Raw genomic sequence first — 22,294 nt, 5'->3', positions numbered from 1 at the left:
ACGGTGGTACTGCCTCTATATCCGATGATGGAAAAGGAAAAGAGTGAGGCAAATGCGTTGGCTTTTCCAATGAGAAAAGTCCCAGGAGGAGGGTCTGTACACATATTCCCTGGAGTAGACAAGACATATTGTCCTTTACAAATGATTTCCGGAGATAGAGGGAGAAACCAATTGAATGGTATAAGCAAGTGGAAAGCTTTGTGAAAGTTTCAAAAGTCTTGTTGAAGGTTTTTGATGCTTTACTCAATATTGTGGTCCCTACGGACTTGTGGGTGGAATGTAAGATTGCAATCGATTGGTCAGAAACAGAATATGCTAGATATTAAAAAACAGGTGTACTGTCAGCAGAAGTGATGAAAAAATACAATCAGGTCATTACATATTTGAAAGGAAAGATTTTGCCGAAAGAAACAGATTGGGTAAAAATAAATAGGACCACTCAGGAAATAAAAGTTACAGTACATGCTTAATCTGAGAGGCTTCTGCAGGCATGCAACAGTACAGTGGAATTGAAAATATGTTGGATAAAGATATGGGACGTTTTGTGTATCGATTTGTTTATGGTTTGAGGCCTGAGATTAGTGTTATGATTCAACAGCATTTGATTTGTTGGCAGAGCAAATCAATAGATGAGATACTGCGCTATGCAAAGTATTGTGGAGATGACATTGAGATGCGACATAAGACGTTGAAATAGAAGTTGATGTTGGCACAGATTAGGGCAGCCAAGAAAGGATATGTGGGTTTTGATTCAGCTTTTACAGGCATGATAGAGGGAAATGGACTACTACTAGAATTAAAGGAGTGATGGTAAATCCTTTGCCAAATTTTATGCCACAAGGAAGGGGACGTGGATCAAAAATGGAGTCATTGGAAAAGACTTTCCCTTGTCACAGTTGCGGCAAGTTCGAGCATTGGAAGCACGAGTGTAAGTCTAATTTGGCTAATCAGGTGAATGGACAAACAATTGTGACAAGTGCGGATGGATTGATTCAATCCCAGGTGACCAGTGATACGATCTGTTAAATCAGCCAACAATAAATGTAAGGGGTCAGAATCAGAATATGCCTCAAGTTCCTATGCAAAATTTGTATGGACAAGTACAGAAATACAATGTGAATATGGGTTTAGATACCAATGATCAAGTAAATCCAAATGTACAAGTGGCTTCACAATATTTATTACATATGGATGACGGTGAATCAGTTACTTCTCAACGTCGGTGCCTGAGAGGGGATGAGGAATGCGTGCTTGGCACATCCTTAGAGGTAGACCAGAATGCTTCCTATGTGGATGGCAAGGTAAATAGAACACCTATTTCATTCCTTGTAGATACTGGTGCTACCCGATCCACTGTGAGAACTGTGGAAATTCCCAACCTACCCCTCTCGGGAGAAACTATCCAAGTAGTAGGAGTATCAAATCAATTAACTCCAACCCCAGTGACAGAACCAGTGCAAGTACAGATTGGAACATTTGAGGATATGCATACATTTGTGGTGTGTAACACTAGTATAGTGAATCTGTTGGGATGAGATTTATTGTGCAAAATGAATGGCTCCATTTATTGTACACCTGAAGGAATAGAAATTCATACCAAATATAAGGATGTAGTGTTTAAAATGGCCAGACAGAAGGCAGAAGTGAAGAGTTTGTATCCCTTACTTACTGAGAATGATTTACTTCATGTATTGAAAGAGATAGTCCTGCCTGAAGTGTGGAATTTCTCAGGTAAAGATATTGAACTAATGAAAGGAGTAGCTCCAATTCGAATCACAGTGAAACCAAATGCAGAATACCTGAGAACTCCTGCATATAATCTTAGTCCTTGAAACTATTCCTGGAATAACTCCATTGATCCAGACTTTGATTGAACAAGGAATTTTGAGAGAGATTTTGGGCAGTCCTTGTAATTCACCTATCATGGACATACAAAAACCAAATGAGAAATATAGAATACTTCAGGATTTGCAGAAAATGTATCAGATTGTGATACCCTGTTGTCCAATAGTACCAAATCCTGCTGTAATTCTATATACGATTCCATATGAAGCTGAATGGTTTTCAGTGATTGACTTGTGTCAAGCATTTTTCTCCATTCCCTTGCATCCGGATAGCCAATATTTATTTGCATTCTGGTTCGGAAACTGTGTTTTGGCATGGTGCCGAGTTCCACAAGGGTATACGGAAGGTCCTCAATTTTAAGATTTTGAAGAGTAATTTGGAGTACGAATCACTCTGTGCTTGTACAGTACATTGATAATTTGATAGTGGCATCTGGAACTAAAAAAGCATGTGTTACAGATACTGTAGCCCTACTGAAAAATTTAGCAGTGAGTGGGCATAAGGTGTCACCACCAAAACTGCAATTTTGCAATGGAGAAGTTCTCTATTTGGTACATCATATTGAAAAAGGAGTAAGGAAAGTGTCACAAGATCGAATCACTGCTATATTGGAGATGAATCCACCAAGTACACAAAAGGAAGTTCAAATGTACCTGGGAATGGTTGGTTATTGCAGGCAGTAGATACCCAACTTTTCCTTGATAGCCAAGCCACTTTTGAGATTGACACACACACAGACATGTCAGATCTTTTTCCATGGGATGAGGAATGCATGCGCTCTTTCCTTTAACTGTGAGACAGTTTGTGTCAAGCACCAGCATTGGGAATGCGCGACTCTAATAAGAGTTTTACTCTGTTTTACAGTGAGGGGAAAGGTTGTGCACTATCACTTCTTACGCAAATGCATGGCACTGCACACAGACCTGTTCCATATTTTTCAGCTACATTGGATCCTGCTGCTTTACCTGGATGTTTGAAAGCTGTTGCTGCAACGTGTGTGAGTTTGGAAAAGTGTGAGAACACGCATTGAAAGTGTATGTGCCACATTCAGTTGAGATTTTGTTAACAGGAACTCAAACACAGCACCTCATGAGTAGTAGAATAACAAAGCATGAACAGGTGATCTTGGGTGCAGAGAATGTGATTGTGACGAGATGTACAAGTTTTAATCCAGCTACCTTGATGCCGTTACCTGGATATGAAGTTGTGATGGAAGAAGCTGATCATAATTGCCTTGACGTGACTGAGATGTGTACCAAACAGCGTCCTGACATACAAGATATAAGAGACATATTTAGCTTCCGCAAATGACTGGGAAAATGTGTTCTTCATGTTGTGCTCTAAAAATTGCGACTCACACAAACCGCCTTGAAAGAACTTTTGTGAAAAAAGAGAAACGAAGAACAAAAAGGCCAGAAGAAAAACAAAGAATAAGGGTGTGACCGGATGCTTTACAAAAGTTACTGCACAAAGCCTATTGCTATATATTAAGTATACATATATAAAAAAAAATGAATGCCTCTAATTTTGAGATGGAAAACCAAATTCTAGTTTCACTAAAACGTAAGAGTATATGTGGACGCTTTTTTTTGTCTTAATTCTTGTCTTGTTGTTGATCATACTAAATCTACCTCATCATGTTTATTTAAGTAAAAATACTAATTTGCATGTGTCCACAACTGCTGAACTGACTAAACTGAAAGAAAGAGTAGTGTGTAATGTGTAATCGGAAGTTCAGGTTAGCATTCTAGTCTTCTTTTCGGCCTTCTCTATTTTAGCAGGGCAAAGGGCGCGGACGCGCGGAGCGACGCGCCATAGGCAAGCCCGTCTGCGCCCGTCCGTGCCTGGCCGCAGCCAGAAGCCAGGACCCCGGACCGGTGAGGTCTCTGTTTTAGACTTAGGTACTTTCTTCCTTTTATTGTATTTTTTTGGTCATTTCCCTTTGTCTGCCTGGGGATAATGGGTTTTATTCAATACACGAGTAACCAACTAAAAGATTGAAATGCCCCTTTTACAAAATGCTCAGGCACATGGGAAACGGACCTGCTTCGGTTCCCAGAAATTAGGCGCTCTTCCGTTTTAATTAACCCTAAGGCACCGATCAGCTCCCGGGATCTGAAGCAACATAAGGCCTCTACTACACCACTTAGAGCTATTTATTTTAATGCACGCTCCGTCTCTAAACATCCGCGGGCATGTGGAAGTCTGTGTGGAGGTCATGAAAGTATCTAAGTTGTTCCCGCTCCCAAACATCTCCACAGCGGGGTATCCCTATGAAGTCCCACCCCTGCAATCCCTCCAAAGACGCTACTTGCACCAACCAGCGGCCCTTCCACATTGGGGTCTCGAGTGAAAGTTTACGGTCCTAGCCCGTCCATCTCAGCACAGCCCTCCACACCCGGAAGACAACTTCAGTCATTTTTGGAAGTGAAGTTGGGAGGGGTGCCCTGTAAAGGATTCCCACCACCTGGTTTAGGTTGAGTAGGGACAGCTCCCCCTGGTATATTGAGTCCCCCGTTGCTGTGCAACCATTCATTTATGACCAGTAGTTGGGTCGCCCAGTAGTAGAGGTGGACATCAGCCGCGGCCAATTAACCATCATACTCAAAATGGACACAGTTGTTGAAAGCAGCCCTTGGGGGTTTGTGTGCCCAAATAAATCTTTGCGACATGGCTGCTAAGGATGTGAACCAGTTCTGTGGAATATGGAGAGGATAATCCTAGAGGACATAGAGCAGCCTCTGAGGGATCATCATTTTAAAAAGGCGTATTCTACCCATAATATTTAAGGGGAGTTTGTCCCAAAGAGGCCTTCTTCACAATGGGGGCTTTTGCCAGACATTGAGTTCAACTCCGATACTGACATTCTGGCAAGTTTTGATGTAGAGTCTCTCTACACATGCATCCCGCAACTAGAGACCCTTGAGTCCATCAGGAGGCTTCTGGAAGGGCGGGACCTGGATAGCATAACCCCGGTCCATTTCATTATGGAGTGCGCAAGAATAGCGATGACCGAAAACTTTTTTCGCTTTGAGGACCAGATCTTCCTACAAATTTCTGGTACCTCGATGGGGAGTGTTTTTGCGCCGAGCCTCGCCAACCTCTATGTCCATCTTTTCGAACAACATCATGTACTGAACCACAACAACCCATTTTTCAAACATCTGGTGTTGTGGAAGAGGTACATAGACGATATTTTGGTGGTTTGGCGAGGCTCCAGTCATGAGATTCAGGCCTTTCATGCCTGGCTCAACGAGCAGAATGCCTTCTTGAAATTCACGATAGAGTTTGATCAACAGCGTCTGTCTTTCCTTGATATTTCAATTTTTCCCATCGGCAATTCACTACACTGTGAACTGTTCAAGAAACCAATGTCCAGAAATTCTCTCTTGTCATTCGACAGTCATCACCCGAGGGCCTTAAGAGAGAATCTTCCGGTGGGCCAGTTCCTGTGTATTAGGAGGAACTGTTCCACTAAGGACCTTTTTCACAAACACGCAGGGGTACTGGCACACCAGTTGTGGTCACGCCAGTACCCTAAAAGACTAGTGCGTCAGGCTTGGAAAAGAGCATCCAATAACCATCGGGATGCTCTTTTGGACAACAGCATTATGAGGACCCCCAATGAGAGGCTCACTTTTGTAACCACCTTTTGCACCCTCTCAAATAAACTACAGAAGACGATACGGAAGCATTGGCACATTTTGAATGTGGCCGCTGAGAACATTCCATCTCCTCTTTTTGCATTTAGAAAGGGTCCTAGTTTGCGTAACAGCCTAGTGCACACACGACCACGGACTGAACATACACATACTGTCAACACGCTGTGGTCACTACCACCAGTACGGGGACACTACCCGTGTGGGTCATGTAGTGTCTGCCCTCAGACCACCAAAACTACTTTTGTTGACATAGGAACGAATCGTCCGTGGATACTGAACAGTCACACGAACTGTAACTCAGAGAGCGTGATCTATATGATCACGTGTCCTTGCTCTCTGCGTTACATCGGTTACACGACAAGGAAAATCAAGCTCCGAATCAGTGAGCATAAGAGCACGATTCGTTGTAAAAAACAGTCTACATGTCTCACAGATCACTTCCTGGCAAAACATCACAGAGCTGACGACATGAGATGGATCGTGCTCGAACGACCACTCATTCCTCAACATGTAAGTGACACCTCTAAGTTTCTGTTCGTGAGAGAACAAAGGTGGATTTTCAAAATGAAAACGGACACACATGGTCTCAATGACAGCATCCCTTGGACCTCCATCTGAATTGTACTCTCTCCTGATATGTGATGCATGTTTTTCACTACTCAATGCATCATGAGTATCTCCACTGTTCCCTGATCCATATGACATCTACTGTATTTGCAGTAACTCGGATCACATAGCAAATAGACCTGACTTCTTCATGCTATCCTATATCTTGTTACACAGCCTCATGATGTTTGAAGGGTAATATTGCTATCATATACTTCTCCATACGTCGATCCAGGTATGGAAATGGACCAAGGTTTGGGTTATCTCGTGAGATACTTAGCCTGTTCTGAGATCGATTTAACTCACCCCGAGAGGTGGGTATACACATATATTTCTCTCCCCTGGTTCCATACTCATGTTTTTACCAACCCAACGATCGAGACGAGTTTTATCGGCATATCGTAATTTTATTCTCTCACCAGATGGGTAAAAGTGGCAGCCACATACAATTCTTTTGGTGGCAGTTCTGTTTCATGCCAAATATGGGTGTTGATCCCCTGTTTGATATCACACCCCTTGTTTTCGACGTGATATGCTATGTCATGTTTGGCATGGGGAGCGTAATTATAGATATAGATTATAGAGAGACAGACAGGCTCGCTTACTCTCCCTTATAGACCTTGACAAGAAGTAACACGTACACATTTGTGCATGCATCGAAAGAGGCACTCTTTAACCTTCTGACACAGTTCGCTATTGGAAAGGTATGCCAACACGATCTGTTCATGAACATCTAGTACGGCGCATGCACGCGTTGTGTAATGTTTTGGTGTTCGTGGACGCGGCTATACTAATGCACTTTGGGGGCTAAGGACCAATGGGTACCCTTGATTTTGCACTGTCCGGTTTGAGCATTTCTTGAACATCGTACTACGCATGCGCATCTAGAACAGCGACTCTGCCTCCGCGCATGCGTGTGTTCTATGGTACATCCAGGGCTGCGCACGCGCATTCAGAATGGCGACTCTGCTTTCGCGCATGCGCGTGTTCAACTGCACATCCAGGGCGAGTGCAATTGGCAACACCTGATACTCCGGCGTCCGTTCTGACTAATCAGAGCGGCTATTTAAAGACTCCGTGCCTTGCTGTCGACACCTCCCAGACTGCTCGGAGTCAGGCTCGAGGTCTCGACGGATAGGTAAGCTGAAAGATACTGAAGATTTTTTGCCTTGATCGAGGTATCTGGTTTGACTGAACGGTTGTAATATATGACCAGATACAGCTATTGGTCCAACTGTGGGTTAACTAAAGAGTTCTAAATCCCTAGATGTATATTAGATGTATGATTACTTGGTCTGAATGGAGGGTGGCAACATCATTTTAACATCACTTGTACATCCCGGTTAGGGAGCGGAGGGATATATTCATACACTGATGTGATTGCATAGGGCGGCTCAATCTACAACCTCTACTTTGACCATATTGTATGAGGTTTTACAATAGAGCTGGCCAAGAATTAAACCGTTTGCCTGGCACAGTTGATCTGCCATTTATTTGGTGCGTGTGTGTTAGAGTCAAGGGTTGATTGGTTGATTTTGTTGACTTTTATGTAGGGACCTTTTGAGTACCAGTATATATACACAACTCGTCCTCTTGTGTCCCTATCTTTTAACAGAGCGGTGCCTCCTACACCGAGCAATCTGCCGGGTGAGGTGAGGCTTTTCTCCCACAGAACGTTGGGTGAGTTACAATCCCTTGTTTTCAAAGAGAATGTTCTTGTATTATGGACCACTGGTTGGCCATTCTCTAAATAATATAGTGCATGAGAAGGGCACTATTGAACATTAGTCGCTGATGCTGTTTATGTCTGTACTAACCCGACAAAACTGTTTTGACCCTCATTATCTTCTCTTTTAGGAAAGAAGATAAGGTGATAACACCTAAGCAAAGCATAAACAATGCTAGTCTGGTAGGGTGGCAATGGCCACATAATTATATCACTAATATTATGATTTTTAGTTTCACTGTTTGTATACACCATTTTACCAAATCTATCCTGCAGTAGCCTTTGATACCATCACTATTAGGTCCTGAAGAAAGCCGGGTGAAACAACCAGATCGGCTGAAACATGTCGACCTTAAGAGACCAAGTCAGGAATTAGTCGTATTTTTCAGACTAATTTGGTTTTTTAGACATGACACCTGGTCAATTCACAATAAACATATTTTTTGACCACGTAGTTATTTTTAGAGCACTATCACGTTATAGCACTGCATTTCTTTGAATTCTTTGAAATATTATTGCACACTTTGGCAGGAGATTTTTCTCTTTGGGGATCATTGGGACGGGTACCCAGTAGAGCCGGGTGGCTCGAGAGTGTGGGGGCCCTGACTTTGACCCCCTAGGGACTCACATGACGAAGCTCCGCCAATAAGGGTGGGCTGATGGACTCTTAATCTCCCTGCCTAGTGATGCACTAATTCTTTGAAGAGGTGTGCACAGTATATACAGCATCATGCGGCGTTTTGTTTTTCTTTGGACTTAAGACCTTCTGTTAGTGTATGTCGCTAAGTTTGAGACTCCAAGTAAGTCCCGGTTCCCAATAAATGTGAATGCCAAGATATAGAAAGCTCAGTCGATGCACATGGGATCCCGGGATGCCACTGCTCCTCCTGGCAGTCACTCCATATGGGTACCAAAAGGGACTTGTTCCAGTTGATCCTCAATCCAGAGGCCACCCCAAATGTGTATAGGATGTGGATTAACCGAGGCGCCGTCTCAGCGGGGCGAGCAAGGAATAGCAGTACGTCACCCGCATCCAATGCTAGGTGGCCCTCCGTTGCCATATCGAGTCAAACCCCCAAACCTGCCTGTCACAGTGGACCCAGACCACCAAGGGCTATATTGCGAGCATGAAAGGAGGAGGGAGAGGTGACAGCCCTGCCTAGTGCCCTGCCTGGCATTCTGGGTTTATATGTATATTGTACTACTGTTTTATAAGTGGATAGCAAGGTATGAGTCATTTTATATAAGTGTGTAAAAGCTAGGTAAAAGTAGTTTTATTACATATTTTTTTTTAAAAGAAGTTTGTGGAGTACTGCATTACCACCTAGAAAGTACAGTGATACTTACAGAAATGTAAAAAAAAAAAAAATGTGCAAAATTAAAAATACACTGTTTTACACTACATTTCTCTTCAAAATCCAGAACTCAGACTGAATGCTAACATTATTTTGCCCTCTACAGTATTCAAAGGCAGCCATATTGTTTAGATCGCATTTAACCCCCGGTTTTCACTTATATCTTTGCATATCTCTGGTTCTACTGACTGGATTTGTTGTCGTTTTGGTCTTGATTTACTTAACCCCTTCCATGCTGCTCATGACGGAACGGTTCCGTCATGAGCATCGGTTGAGCTGTGCTCATGACGGAACCGTTCCGTCATGGCCCCGCCCGCGCTCGAACCCTTCAGCACCGCGGGGGAATCCGCGCCGCGCTGAAGGGGTTAATAGAATTTACCTATTTTTCTAATTTGGTGTGGGATTTTTCTTGTGCTGTGTTTTCACTTTATTACTGTTTGAATTGTTGCATAAATACTTTACACATTGCCTCTAGGTTAAGTCTGAATGCTCTGTGTCAAGTCACCAGAGGGCTGAGCACAGGTTAATTTGGGCTTTGCTTGTGACTTCACCCTGACAAGGATTGTGGTTCCTGCTTGAGTAGGGTCTCTCCCCCTCTGCCCCCCAACCAGTAACCCATTTTCTTACAGCGTGGTAAAGGCCTGCGTGGTATAGGCATTGCCTGGTAAAGGATGCATGGTACAGGCATCCGATTGAAAAGATAGCATTGTAAATACTGTCTCCCCTACAAGTCATGTAAGGATGTTTCGTTCATGAAACTCTGGGCTGGCTCGCTTGACCACTCTCTGGCTGGAGTACAGACTTTGAAGTACCCGAGTGTGAGAATAGAGAAAGTCTTATTAATTGAATCACGGATGAGCACGAAGTGTAAACAGTTCATTTCCACCAAAGCCACGAGCAGGAAAGGAACCATGAACCCCCCTGAGCCATACCTTTTGGGCTGCATCCGATACTGCATATGGTGGACGGCAAGACTGTTCCTCGGCAGGGCTGGGCTAATTGAAGCCTCTGTCGCCCTGCGAGAAAGCCAGCCCGTACATCTGGTGCCCTGCCAGTTTTCTTAGGCAGGCGTAGCAGTCGGATTGTTATTTTTTTCCTCGACCTCCTGCAACTTCCTAAAGAAAGTAATATCAAATGGCTGCGTGAAATTGGCTAAATTACCTCCCAGGCAAACATGCAGCCCCAGATGTGACCCCATTCAATTTTGTTGAGCAGACCTGCACTCTTATCTTTCCGCTGCAAATGCATCATTAATTCAACAATAGCCAGTGAGCATAAAAGGCCGAGGCTCTGAATCATGCGATATTAGAGGTCTGCTCCACTCTGCGCTTCTCTCCGCTGTGGATCGACCACGTGATTAGGCTGGCCACGGGAACACACTGTCCCCATCTGTGACATAAATACTGTCTGAGTGTAATCAGCAGAGACGGCCTCAACGTTTAATTTACGCAAGTAGTCTGGCAGCAGGAGTCTGACAGAGCTCATTAGAATGTGTTTTTCTGCTGTGCTCAAGCAAGCGCTGTAAACAGGTCTATCACCTGCTTTGCTTTGCCTTCTGTACAGGAAGAATCAAAAGGTGCCTGGGGTCACGGGTTTCGAGCTGAGGATGACACAAAGTCACCAATTTTGGGTGAGTCACGTCATACCTTAATGAAAAGGAAATATGGTAGACGGGGTTTATAAAAAAATTATATTCCACAGTAAATTAAAAACATATTTGTCTACGTAAACGTTTTAGATTAATATATGTTAAGGGACTTGTGGAAATTCTTCTCAGAACAACTTTACACAAAAATTAAGAAATGTATACATGTTACAGATATTCTAGTTTGATCATAAATAAAAAGACAATAGTCTTTTGCAGGAGAAGGTTTACAATTGTTGCCAACATTAACACGACATTTAACCAGTAGATCAGTCTATTGTTTACTTTCCAGTTTTGATATTAAAGTATGAATATAGGCGTTCTTTTAGTTGAAAAGGCATGGCTAAAATCCTATTTCATATTTAGTCAGTTCAGTTCAGTTTAAATCTTTATTCGATCTATGTACAGACAGATCACAAAAGCACAAATTCATCGATGAAATCACATTAAAACTCATGTAAAAAAGCATAAAACATTTGTAAAACCTTATTAAACTTTTAAATTCATTATTAAAACCGAAATCGTCTGTACAATTTAATTCATGAAGATTAAGAGTCATAATTGATGGTAGCAAACCCCTGGCCCTTCTATTCCCCCAACAGGCCCATAAAATGGAAGCTACAAAATAACAGACGTAGAGGTTCGAGAGAGCTTTCAGAAAATGCAGTGCCGCTCTGCTTTGCAAGAAATGTTTCCACCTTAAAATTGGGAGGAGGAACCTTTTTCTTTCGTTGAGATAAAACGTACAGAAAAGGATCAAATGTAGGTCAGACTGTGGTGAACAGTTATCACAGGGGCAGGGCCCTAGATCTGCATGCTTGTACCTCTTCTCTGGGAACCCCAACATCAAGCGAATTAGATTCAGGCGGAAGCGTAGCAGAATAAATCTGTGTTGGGCTACTGTTACGGAAGAAAGGTAACAGTAGCCTTCCTCTGGTCTTGGTGGAATTTGATCATAGACTGCAAGCGCCTGGGAATGCTTATTCTTTTCCAGCGGTCACGGTTGGCCTTCAGCAAAAAGAGGTAAATTAATTTCTGTTTAGGAACCTTAATACAGGTTTTTGGGTCCCTAAAGAGGTCTCCTAGCCCTATTGCATTCAATGCCCTCTCCTCATATCTGAGCCAGCCAATCCTGCTATGGCCCTCGAGCCCCAGGCAATCACCAATTATACATTGGGTTAGGTTGACGGTGGCCCTTTGCCAAATCGAGAGCCACAACAGAATGGGTGCCATTCTGATAAAGTCAGACAGATATGGGAGGTCCAATTCGTGATGCAGGATGTAATTAGATGTAGAAGGTGGTAGTGAGACCCTGGTCTTAAAAAAGGTGTCTTCCACTATCTGCATTTGATCAATTTGGGCCATTCCCCACACTCCGGCCCCATGTTTTTTATTATATTTAGAGGGCTGGCGCCTCGTTTTTTAGCAAAGCCCTTTATGGCTTGGGGTCCTCTTTCCATACCCAGGGTCCTTGCTGCCACTAGTTTGTTCCAGGATTGCTTGTTATCAAACAATATCCCCAGGTATGGGAAGGAATCAACTACCTCAATTTTTTTTTTTAGGCCAGATAGAAATATGGTGTTTTAATGCTTCTAGGAGCTCCCGCTATAATCATGAATGATTTGAATTCGTTCACCCTGAGGTCTAATGAGGCCATAAATGACGCATACGAGGATATAAGGCTTTGAAGGACTATCCCAGTCCTGGCAATGAAAACCGCATCGTCAGCGTATGCCAGAATTGGGAGAGAGATGTTGTCAAATTTCGGGACATCTAGGGCGAGGCCACCTCGTTAGTATAGATGGAAAAAAGAAATGGGGTGAGGACACAGCCCTGCCTGACTCCCTTCTCAATCTTGAATGACCGCGAGCACTCCCCATTTCTGCCCTGCACAGAGGCAGTGGCATTGGCATACAGCTGACGAATGAAGCTGATAATCAGCGGGTCAATCCCCATTCCCTCCATCATCATCCACAGTCTAGGGTGGGACACACAATTGAAGGCCGCTGACAAGTCCATGAAGGCCATATATAACCTCTTTCCTTTGGCCTTCGTGTACTTGTCTGTGCAAACCGAGAGATTGAGACATTGGTCCACTGTCCCCTTGCCCTTCTGAAAGCCAGATTGCGCTTGCATTAAAATGTTGCGGTCTTGGGCCCACTCCTTCAACCTGGCTAACAATAGCCGGCCCATACGTTTGGCAGATGTGTCCAGGAGGGAAATGGGAATGTAATTCCTAGGGCAGCATCTATCTCCCTTTTTAAAGATTGGGACTATTATACTGTGGCTCCAAGAAGATGGGGGACCCACCACCACTATACTATTAAAGACATTTGTTAATAACGGGACCCATAGCTCGAAATCGACCTGGAAAAGGTCAATTGGGATCCCGTCTGGACCCGGAGCTTTTCCTACCAATCTCTTTCTCACTTCATGCAGAGAGAAGGTCAGGGTCCCTTTAGTGTGGCACAGTTGGTCTAATTGGGGAAACTCTTGTGGGGAATGTAATGCAAAAATGCTTTCAAAATGCCCTACCCATGCAATGTCCTCTACATGGCTATCCAAGGACGGATCATTTGAGTCATTGAAGTATGGAGCATTTATAACTTTCCAGAACTCACTGCTGTCACGTAAACTTGCGGCTTGTGCCTGATCGTCCCAGGCCTTCTCCCTTAGTTCCTTAACACGTATACTTCTTGCCTGTTTATAATCTTTGCAAAGTGAACATATCATCGCTGGAACTCTGGGTTTCATTTTTAAGGCACTATCAAGGGTTCTCTTAGCTAGGGAGCATCGTGAATCGAACCACCGACTGGGTGGTGTTCCATTTGCTGGTTTATGACGGGTATGTGTGGCTTTTAATTTGAGAAGAAGGGTTTCGAACTGGGAGACTAAAAGGGAGGCAGAGACATCCTCAGTCAGACAGAGTAGAATATCCCCCTTCATTTTAGTTAATATGTCAGGGACCAGGTTCATTTTCTCCACCTGTGCCCACTTCAGTTGATATCCATTATTTCTAGATAGTGAGATGTTATTCACTAACAAATGATGTCTCTTCACTTTTTGGGGGATACTTAGATGAATAAGTAATATTGCATGGTCACTGTGGTCTGTAAAAATATTGCTAGAGTGATCAATTCTATCCTGTAATACAAAAGAAACTCAAATAAAATCAATTGTGGACTCTGAGTTGTTTCTCCTAAATGTGGGCTCTATTTGACCTGTCTAACTACTATTAACTATGGTCAGGTGACTTGTATACAGTAGCCTATTAGCGTGTCACCATTTTCACTGTGTGTAAAATTTATAAAAGGGTTACCTTGTGGATCTTCCAACCCACACATGCTCGCCTCATTATGTTTACATAATTTAATATTAAAATCCCCCAGCCATATAAGGCTGGGAAGGCCCTTCTGTGTCCGTAAATTAATTGATCGAATTTTGTTATTTAGATTATCAACCACTTGTTTCATGTTGCCCCCAAAGTTATTATTGTAGAAATTAATTAATATCCAATGGGTCTGATCTTTCACCTCCAATTGAATAATTTAAAAGTAATTGTTCTGAGGACCCAACTGTTTTACTTGTACCAAAAGTGTGTTAGAAACCAGGGTTAGTAAACCGCCCTTTGCTCTGCCTGACGCTGAAGGGACGGCTGGAGTGTAAATAGACCGAAACCCTGCAAAAAAGACTGGCTCCACTGACCAGGTTTCTTGGAAACATATAATGGCCCTCTTTTGCCAATAATTAAGCCACTCCACGTTTCTTGTTTTGAAGCAATTCCTGCTACATTCCATGAAACTAGACCTATGATGTTCCTGTTCCCTATTTCCTGGGGTAAAACGGACAAGGGTGAAACCTGCCTAGTGGGCTCACTATTGGGTGAGATTGTATGAGGTGGGTACGTGGCTATCGATGGTCAGTCGCATGCTTCCATATCAGAAAGGGCTTCAAATCTATTTGAGAGCCCGACACCCGATATGGTGTTTGGGCAGTCAAACTGATGTGACGTTAAAGATCCTGATCTTAGGCTGCCCCTCTGATTGTGACCTGGAAGTGGGGCCTGTTTATAAAAGTACTCCAATGGTAGAGGAATAATCTGCGTGTTCCTAGGGCGAAGTCTATCCAAATTCCTATGGAGGAAAATGCCAGTATAAGGATTATCAAAATGTATCACTACGGAGTCCCCAGGAAAAGTTTTCACTGATTTGCCCACCCAGCTCACCCTCCTAGCCATAATAATTTGGCTGGCTAACTTATGACTGCCCATACCCCTGTTCATGGATTGGCTAGATAGCCAGGGCAGGCATTTGTCTATAAACTATGTGGTTGATTCATGCTGGTTGGGGGGCAAAAGGGTGACATTAGTCAGCACCAGCACTAATGGGGAAGCTGCCGATGGGATATGGAGGGATTGTTGGCGGTTATTAGCTTCCCTTGCTGCAGGAAGATGGTCTGTTCCTGGTGGATGAGGTGTCATTCTCGGTCCCCCTGGCCCTCGTGCATTCCGGTTTGCCTCGTGTGTCACTTCTTCTTTGTCCATGACTAGTGAGGATTGGGCTGGTGGTTGAGGGCGGGATTGCTCATGCAGTAGAGGTGGTGAACCCTCCGGTATGGCTGTACTTGGGGGGATACTTGAAGATGGTAAAGTGATCACATCCCCACAGGCACGGGCATTTTGTTGTGGATTAACCATGCGTGTGTGTGTGTGTGTGTGAATATTCTGCATTCTGGGTGGAAGATGGTACAGATGTAAATTGAGACTCAAGGGCGAATAATTTTTCTTCAATCTTTGTCAATTTAAAAAGAATAGGATCAAGAAGTGTGGTCATTTGTTTGGTGACTTCTACCCAAAATTCATTGTCCACCTCTAACTCTCGGGCGTGGGGCTTGTACTTGGTGAAACTTGCAATATCACAGCATCTAAGTTAGCTGGTTTTGCATTTATTGCCCTGGCTTTAGTTACTCTTGCAGGTTTAGCTTGTTTTGGTTTGGTAATTCCACGCACCTTTCGTTGTTTTACGGCGGCAGGCTTGACCACACTAATGCAAGTTGGCAATTCATTACCCCTCGGGGTGGGTGTAGAAGGTGATCGGGTATTTGACCAGGTGGAAGGTCATCAGGAGATTGGAAACCGGGGGACAAGGAACAATCTCCACAATGCTGCCTGGGGATGATCTATTGGCTAGCAAGAGCGGTTCCATGGACAAGCGCCTCTCTGTGAGCGCTATTTCATGAGATAGGATGCTTGCAGCTCTAGTCAGGAACGCATCAAGGGTTGCCACTCTTCCTCCCCCTGTTTTGTCCACAACTGGTTTCTTTCTTACCATTTTTAATAAGGGGTTTAAGAGATAAAACTAATGAAAGTACCTTAATCCAGATGTCAGGTGTCAGAGAGGGTGCCCAGCCCAGCCTCCACCGGACTCTAACGGGCGTTGAGGGGCCAACCCTTGGCCCGGGCTTTGCCCAGGCACGTCCTCGCGCACCTCTCGCGCTGCAGACCCGCATCAGCGTTTTCAAGCGCCTCCTGGCGCTGGGAATGATGGGCGTTGTAGTTTTCCCCCACTGCCACTGCAGTCACGCTAATCTCCTCTCCCCGGCTCGAAACACAAGCTCCTCGCGGCTATCCTCTCATTTATAGGCAGAGTTCATGAAAAAGTGACCCGAGTCTTTAATCGCAGCCACGCTCCATCTTGCCCAAACACCGAAGTGTAAATGTTCGATCCTATTTAGTCAGATAGCTTTTTAAAGCATATTTGGTTGAATCTGCAGCCTCACTGTTTCCTCTTAGGGAGCTGCATAGTTTTTCTTCTTTACTGTATTTTACATCTCAGAAAGCCAGATATCTCTGTGCCTCGGAAAATGATGCAGAAAATGCATTTCTTGCCTAACTGCGCACCTTTTCTTCAATTCACGGCATATTGGCTAACATCTTTTAGCTTTTTCTGGTCATGGCATTTGCTAGTGGGTTGTCATTGTCCACATTAAGCAGGTGGTGATTGTTGGTTTCCCTTGGTAATATTTGTTGAGCCCTCCCCAGCCTCCATACATGTAATGTAAGGAACACTTTTATAGCGCGGCTGTCACCCAACGGGTATCCTGGCGCTGGTACATGCAAACGATTACGCCACACACAGAGCTTAGTATTACACATCTTTATTCCTTGGTGTGTAACCCTAAACTCAACATAGTAAATAGATAAATTCTATTAACCACACCCAAACACTTACATCACAGTTCTATGGAGTCTGTCAGGAACCAAAAGGGTCCCGTCATCTCTAACCCTCAAGACACTACATCTCCCCCTGTGTTAAATAAGAAGTACAAATATGACAAATATACATTACATCTATTCAATAGGTTGTCGTGGAGTTCGAATCAATCACCCATATCGTGTCCTATGGGGCTGTGAAGCGATAGGAGAAATGTCAATGACTGGCACTGGTGAGACAGAGACAAGTGCAGTCAGTGGTCTCTGAGAAGTCTCAATTGAAACAGTCTCTTTTCTGACACTTGGCATTGCCCATGATGAGGCAGATGCTTGAAATGTGAATAATCTCACGTAATAGACTTTCTAGAATGGCAAGCAGTCACCATGTGTCCTTTACTAGTCACAACTTTAAATGGTTCAGCATCAAATGGAGCATCAGACTTGCGTTTTCTCTTTAGTCTTACTACGACTCAATCTCCTTCTGTAAACACTGTGTTCTTAACACATCGGTGTTTGCCTGTGTAGATTTTCATCTTGTGCTTGTGAAACACATCTGTTTGATGAAGTTCACCATAATTTGTTGATCTTTCATTGGTCTACTGTGTCAACTTGGTCATCACGGTTCTCCCGAACATCAGGGTGGCAGGTCTTTCACCTGTCATTGAATGGGGAGTTGATGGGTGGGCACAAAGACCAGAATGAAGAGCTGATTTGAGATCTAGCTTCTCCAGTGCAGCACACCGAATGATCTTCTTGAGTGTGCTCATAAAACGTTCAACAACACCATTCGCTTGTGGCCAAAGAGGTGTGCTTTTCTGATGCTTAACATTAAGATAATAAAAAAAGTCTCTGAATTCTCGACTGTTGAAAGGTGGGCCATTGTCAGACTTTAGGATTGATGGAACACCACATTTTGCAAACATGCCAGCTAACCTCTGAATAACCTTTTCCTGAGTGATCGATAAGAGATCTTCTACCAAAGCAAAAATGAAAGTACTCATCAATGACCACCATCAGGTGATGTCCATTGTTGAGGGGTCCAATGAAGTCAACTGTGATTCTTTCCTACACATGCTTTGGAAGATCAGACATGTTCAATAGATGCAGGGTTCTTTTGGGAGATAAACAGGCCTTTAATTCCCTTTCAACTCTTTTGTCAAGATGAGGAAAGCAGACTAGGTCTCGGAGAGCGTGTTTAGTGGTAACAATTCCACAATGTCCTTCATGTGCCTCTTCAATTACTTGTTGTGGCAGACTCTCCAGTATGACAATTCTTGAACCTCGTAAGACTATACCTTCCTGAGTAACGGACAGTTAATCTTTCAGATTTTTTTATTTCTGATATTCACTGTCATTTGTAGGAGGTCAAATGAGCTGTTTGCAGGATTATTGTGCAATCATGTCTATAAGTATCAGCATGTCACTATCTGTGCTTGTTTCAATAATGATTTGTGCCAAAGAAATGTGTTATGAACTTTACGATGAAATTAATGCATGCTTCAGTCGCTTTGGAAGTTGTACCATGACACAGTACTAGCACTTGTGAAAAATAGTCAGCAGGGTTTTGATCCTTCCCTGGTTGGTGCACAATAGTATAGTCATACTCCTGCAGTCGCAAACCCCAACGTTCAGTAAGAGGAGGCAGCTTGGCGTTAGGATTGCCCAAGATGGTAAGCAATGTTTGATGATCTGTGACAAGAGTTAACTGCTTTTCATACATGAAAATGTTCACAAGACCACACCACTTCTAAACTTCCTTTTTAGTTGTGAATAGGCACGTTCAGTTTGTGACAAGTTTCTGCCAGCATATGCCACAATATGCCTTTGAGAATTTGGGTGTCCAATGTATTGGACAAGGATGATGCCCAAACCGACCAGGCTTGCATCAACAACAACCTCTGTATGAAGCTTTGAATCAAATTAGGCCATTTTGTGGCATTCCCAATTGCATGTTTGATTTGCTTGAATCTTTGCTCACATTCATGTGACCAGTGAAATAAAGCATTTCAATTCATTAAGTCTCTTAAGGGAGCACCGAATGTTGCAAAATCATGTAAGTACCTAGAACAGTAACTGGCCATGCCAAGAAAAGAACGTAACATGTTAACATATTGTGGGGGACAGGTGGATGACACAGTCTGCACTTTAGCCGGATTTGAAGGCATGCCTCATCAGAGAAAATATAGCCAAAGAATTTGAGTATTGTTTTGTGGAACTCCCACTTCTCTTCTTTCAAGGCTAGACCTGCTTCAGCAAGTAATTGATGCACTTGTGTAAGAGCTTTATCATGTTCTTTTTTCGTGTGGACCTAAAGACCAATATGTTATCACTGTAATTAAAAGCATTTGTGACAGGCTGTATTATAAGTTGAATGACATGACATCTTGAAAAAGTTCTGCAGCTGACGACACACCGAAACATAATCTTTTATATGTGAACAAACCATTTTGGGTAGAAAAGGTAATAAAGTACCTGCAATTGTTGATACTCTTTGCTCAGATCAAGGTGAGAGAAGACTTTGACCCAATTTAGCTGTGCGATCATGCCAGCATTGTGTGGACCTGGATGTTGCTCTCTTTCAATTCCCTTGTTAGCTGTCACAATTCGCTCCCTGCGCTCTCGTGCCCACCACCAGGGGGCCAAATTGTAGGACTTTCCCGTCAAGAACCTTTGATTCAGGATTCTAAGCCCCTGTTACTGGATGTGCACTCTTCAAGTCTGCATTCTATTCTGCCTCCTGTATCAGAGTGCTTCCCTCTTGAAAGTTCAGTATCCAAATACTGCTGTTAAGTTACAGGCTACTATTCTACCCTCCAGAACATCACAATTTGCTACCAGCAGTCCTGTGGTACCTTGCTTTACAACTCGGATGGAAATGAACCTATTTAGTAGGAGCAAAGGCTTTGAATCCAGTTTTAGAGCCTGGCAGACAGTCTTGGGAGGGACATACTGTCACAATTGGCTCTCTGCGCTCTTGTCCCTGCCACTAGGGAGGCGAGTTGTGGGACTTTCCAGTGTTCTAATAAGCTTCCGGACACTCCCTTGCATGCATATGCTGACTTCCAGCCACTTGGACACTATTTGGAAATTCTCATCCTTTCTCAATCCATGCCGGGTTTTGTGTACGCCAGCCTGCTCATTTTTGAGACTCCATTACCTATAATCCCCTGCTCACTGCTTCATCTCCACCCCTACAGGTCAAGGATGGGTGGATAAATTTGGCACACTTGTGGCTCACAGTTGCTAGCCTGCTCACACCTGATTCATGTGATTACTGTGAGTTCTTTTAAGCCCCAGCTCCCTTCAGTCCAGGGTTGTTCATTGTGGCTGTGCTCCTGTGAGACCAACCCTTGTTTCCTGAGCTTTTGCTATTCCTTTTTCCTGAACTATATTTATTCCTTGTTCCTGTTCCTGAGCTGTAGCTAGTCTTTGTTCGTAAACTTGCACTGCCTTCAGTGCTACCTGGATTCCAGAGCTATAGCTATTCCTTGTGCCTAAATTAGCACTGCGTTCAGTTCTACCTTGTATCCTTGATTCCTGAACCAGCGCTATTCTAGTGCACCCTTGTAGCCTCTCTCCTTCTGTATTAACTTTTCCCTGTCCCGGTCTTTCTTCCCATGACCTTTGTTCCAGTTCCTAGTTTGCTGTCTTCTTATTCCTGCAGTCTTGCAACTAGTTTCATTGTATGTTTGTTACTTGCTTTCTGCCAAGTGTGCCCTTTGTTTTCCCTCCTTTCCTGCTAAGCACTCCTTCTTGCTTGCTGCTTGTGTATTGTGGGTGTGTACTTAGTTAAAAGTCCTTGCTGTTACTGCCTTGGTGTGTTCCTGTTTGATCACCAGGATCCATGGGCTCAATTGACTGCTTGGTGTTGTTTCTTGTCCACTGTGAGTATTGCCTTTGAGTTACTTTTATAACATCACAATAGGTATCAGCTCCACAGATCTTGCCTTTGCATGTATATTCAATATATGGCTATTGAAATTCAGTATCTGTAACAGCAATTGTGACAGATACTGGCTTCTGGTCCTACGGTGAGGAGCTCAGAGTGCTTTACCCCACATTCCCTTCATTGTTAATGTTGTTGTGTGTATACAGATAATCAGAGGAGAATGGATCATTGTACCTGTATTACAACCAGATTCATGGTATATTGACCGTCTTAAAAAACCCTCAATCACGTACAGGAGTGGTGGAGCGGTATATCTTCATTATCCACTTCTCAAATCACGTGATAGCATCATCATTGGGTCTTTTATTAAAATATGCTTTCCTCCACCCAGAGGTAGACCAACTGGTGATAACAGTAGTGACCAGTAACAGAGTGAATGTGAGTGAAGTTAATTTAAAATTACCTACACCTCTCAACAAAGAAAATTTTATTCATTTGAAGATGGGGCAAGGTTAAAATCAGAGCAGTGGATATATAGAAATGTTACTATTCTATAGCACCTGTTAGTCCATTTGAATGGTCAATATGTTTCAGCCCTTCTATCACCCAACTGGGTCGGGGGCTTTCTTCTGGACCAGTGTAAGGTGGGTTGCTCACTAAGCAACACGTGATGGTAGGTAAGTAACTTACCCTTCTTCTCAATTGTTACCGGTCAATAGTACCTGTAACTGCCATTGCAAACAGCAGTGTCCTGGGGTTGGGCACCCCGGGACACTGCAGGAGCTGGCCCTGGGGGGTGGTGGTCCCCAGGGCCTGTACAAGGCTCCAGGAGGGGGGCCACGCGACCCCCTCCAACATTTGTAAAAAGCCCCGGGGGTGGAGGTCCCCGGGGCTGGGGGGGCCTCAGACCCCCCCACACCTAATTTGAAATAGCCCCGGGGTGTGGTGGTCCCCAGGGCTGGCGGGGCCTGAGAGCCTCCCCAACCAGTTGGAATAAGCCCCAGGGGTGGCGGTTCCCGGGGCTGGGGGGACCTGAGAGCCCCCGTACATAATTTCAAAAAGCCCTGGGGGTGGCAGTCCCCGGGGCTGGGGTCCCCTCTGGGCCCCCCTTTAAATTAAATTCATTGCCCCTGGGATTTGGGCCCCCCGGGGGCTAGATAACAAACCAGCGTGGGAGCCCGCGCTTAATTTTTCTTTTTTTTATCGGCAGGATGCGCGCATCCAGCGCGCATCCTCCTGGTTTTTTTGGGTTTCTTGTGCCTCGGTAGAACCGAGGCACAAGATGGCTGCCAACACTTCCTGATTCAGAGTGTTGACAGCCAATTAAAATGCAGCTCATGCACGGCAGGGTGCGC

General features: G+C 44.0%; 1 long non-coding RNA gene across 1 annotated transcript in view; it reads left to right on the top strand.

Annotated features, from left to right (window-relative positions):
- The first annotated feature begins 10,720 nt into the window (after positions 1 to 10,720).
- Positions 10,721 to 22,294, top strand: part of LOC146860331 (uncharacterized) — a 229,028-nt gene continuing 217,454 nt past the window's right edge. The window contains exon 1 of the long non-coding RNA XR_014979138.1: positions 10,721 to 10,824. This is a non-coding gene — a long non-coding RNA (uncharacterized LOC146860331). The remainder of the gene's footprint in view (positions 10,825 to 22,294) is intronic.

Source organism: Triturus cristatus, chromosome 3_1, assembly GCF_964204655.1.
Source record: "Triturus cristatus chromosome 3_1, aTriCri1.1, whole genome shotgun sequence".
NCBI lineage: Eukaryota > Metazoa > Chordata > Amphibia > Caudata > Salamandridae > Triturus > Triturus cristatus.
Note: the sequence above shows the minus strand (reverse complement) of the source record. Positions and strands in the feature narration are given on the sequence as shown.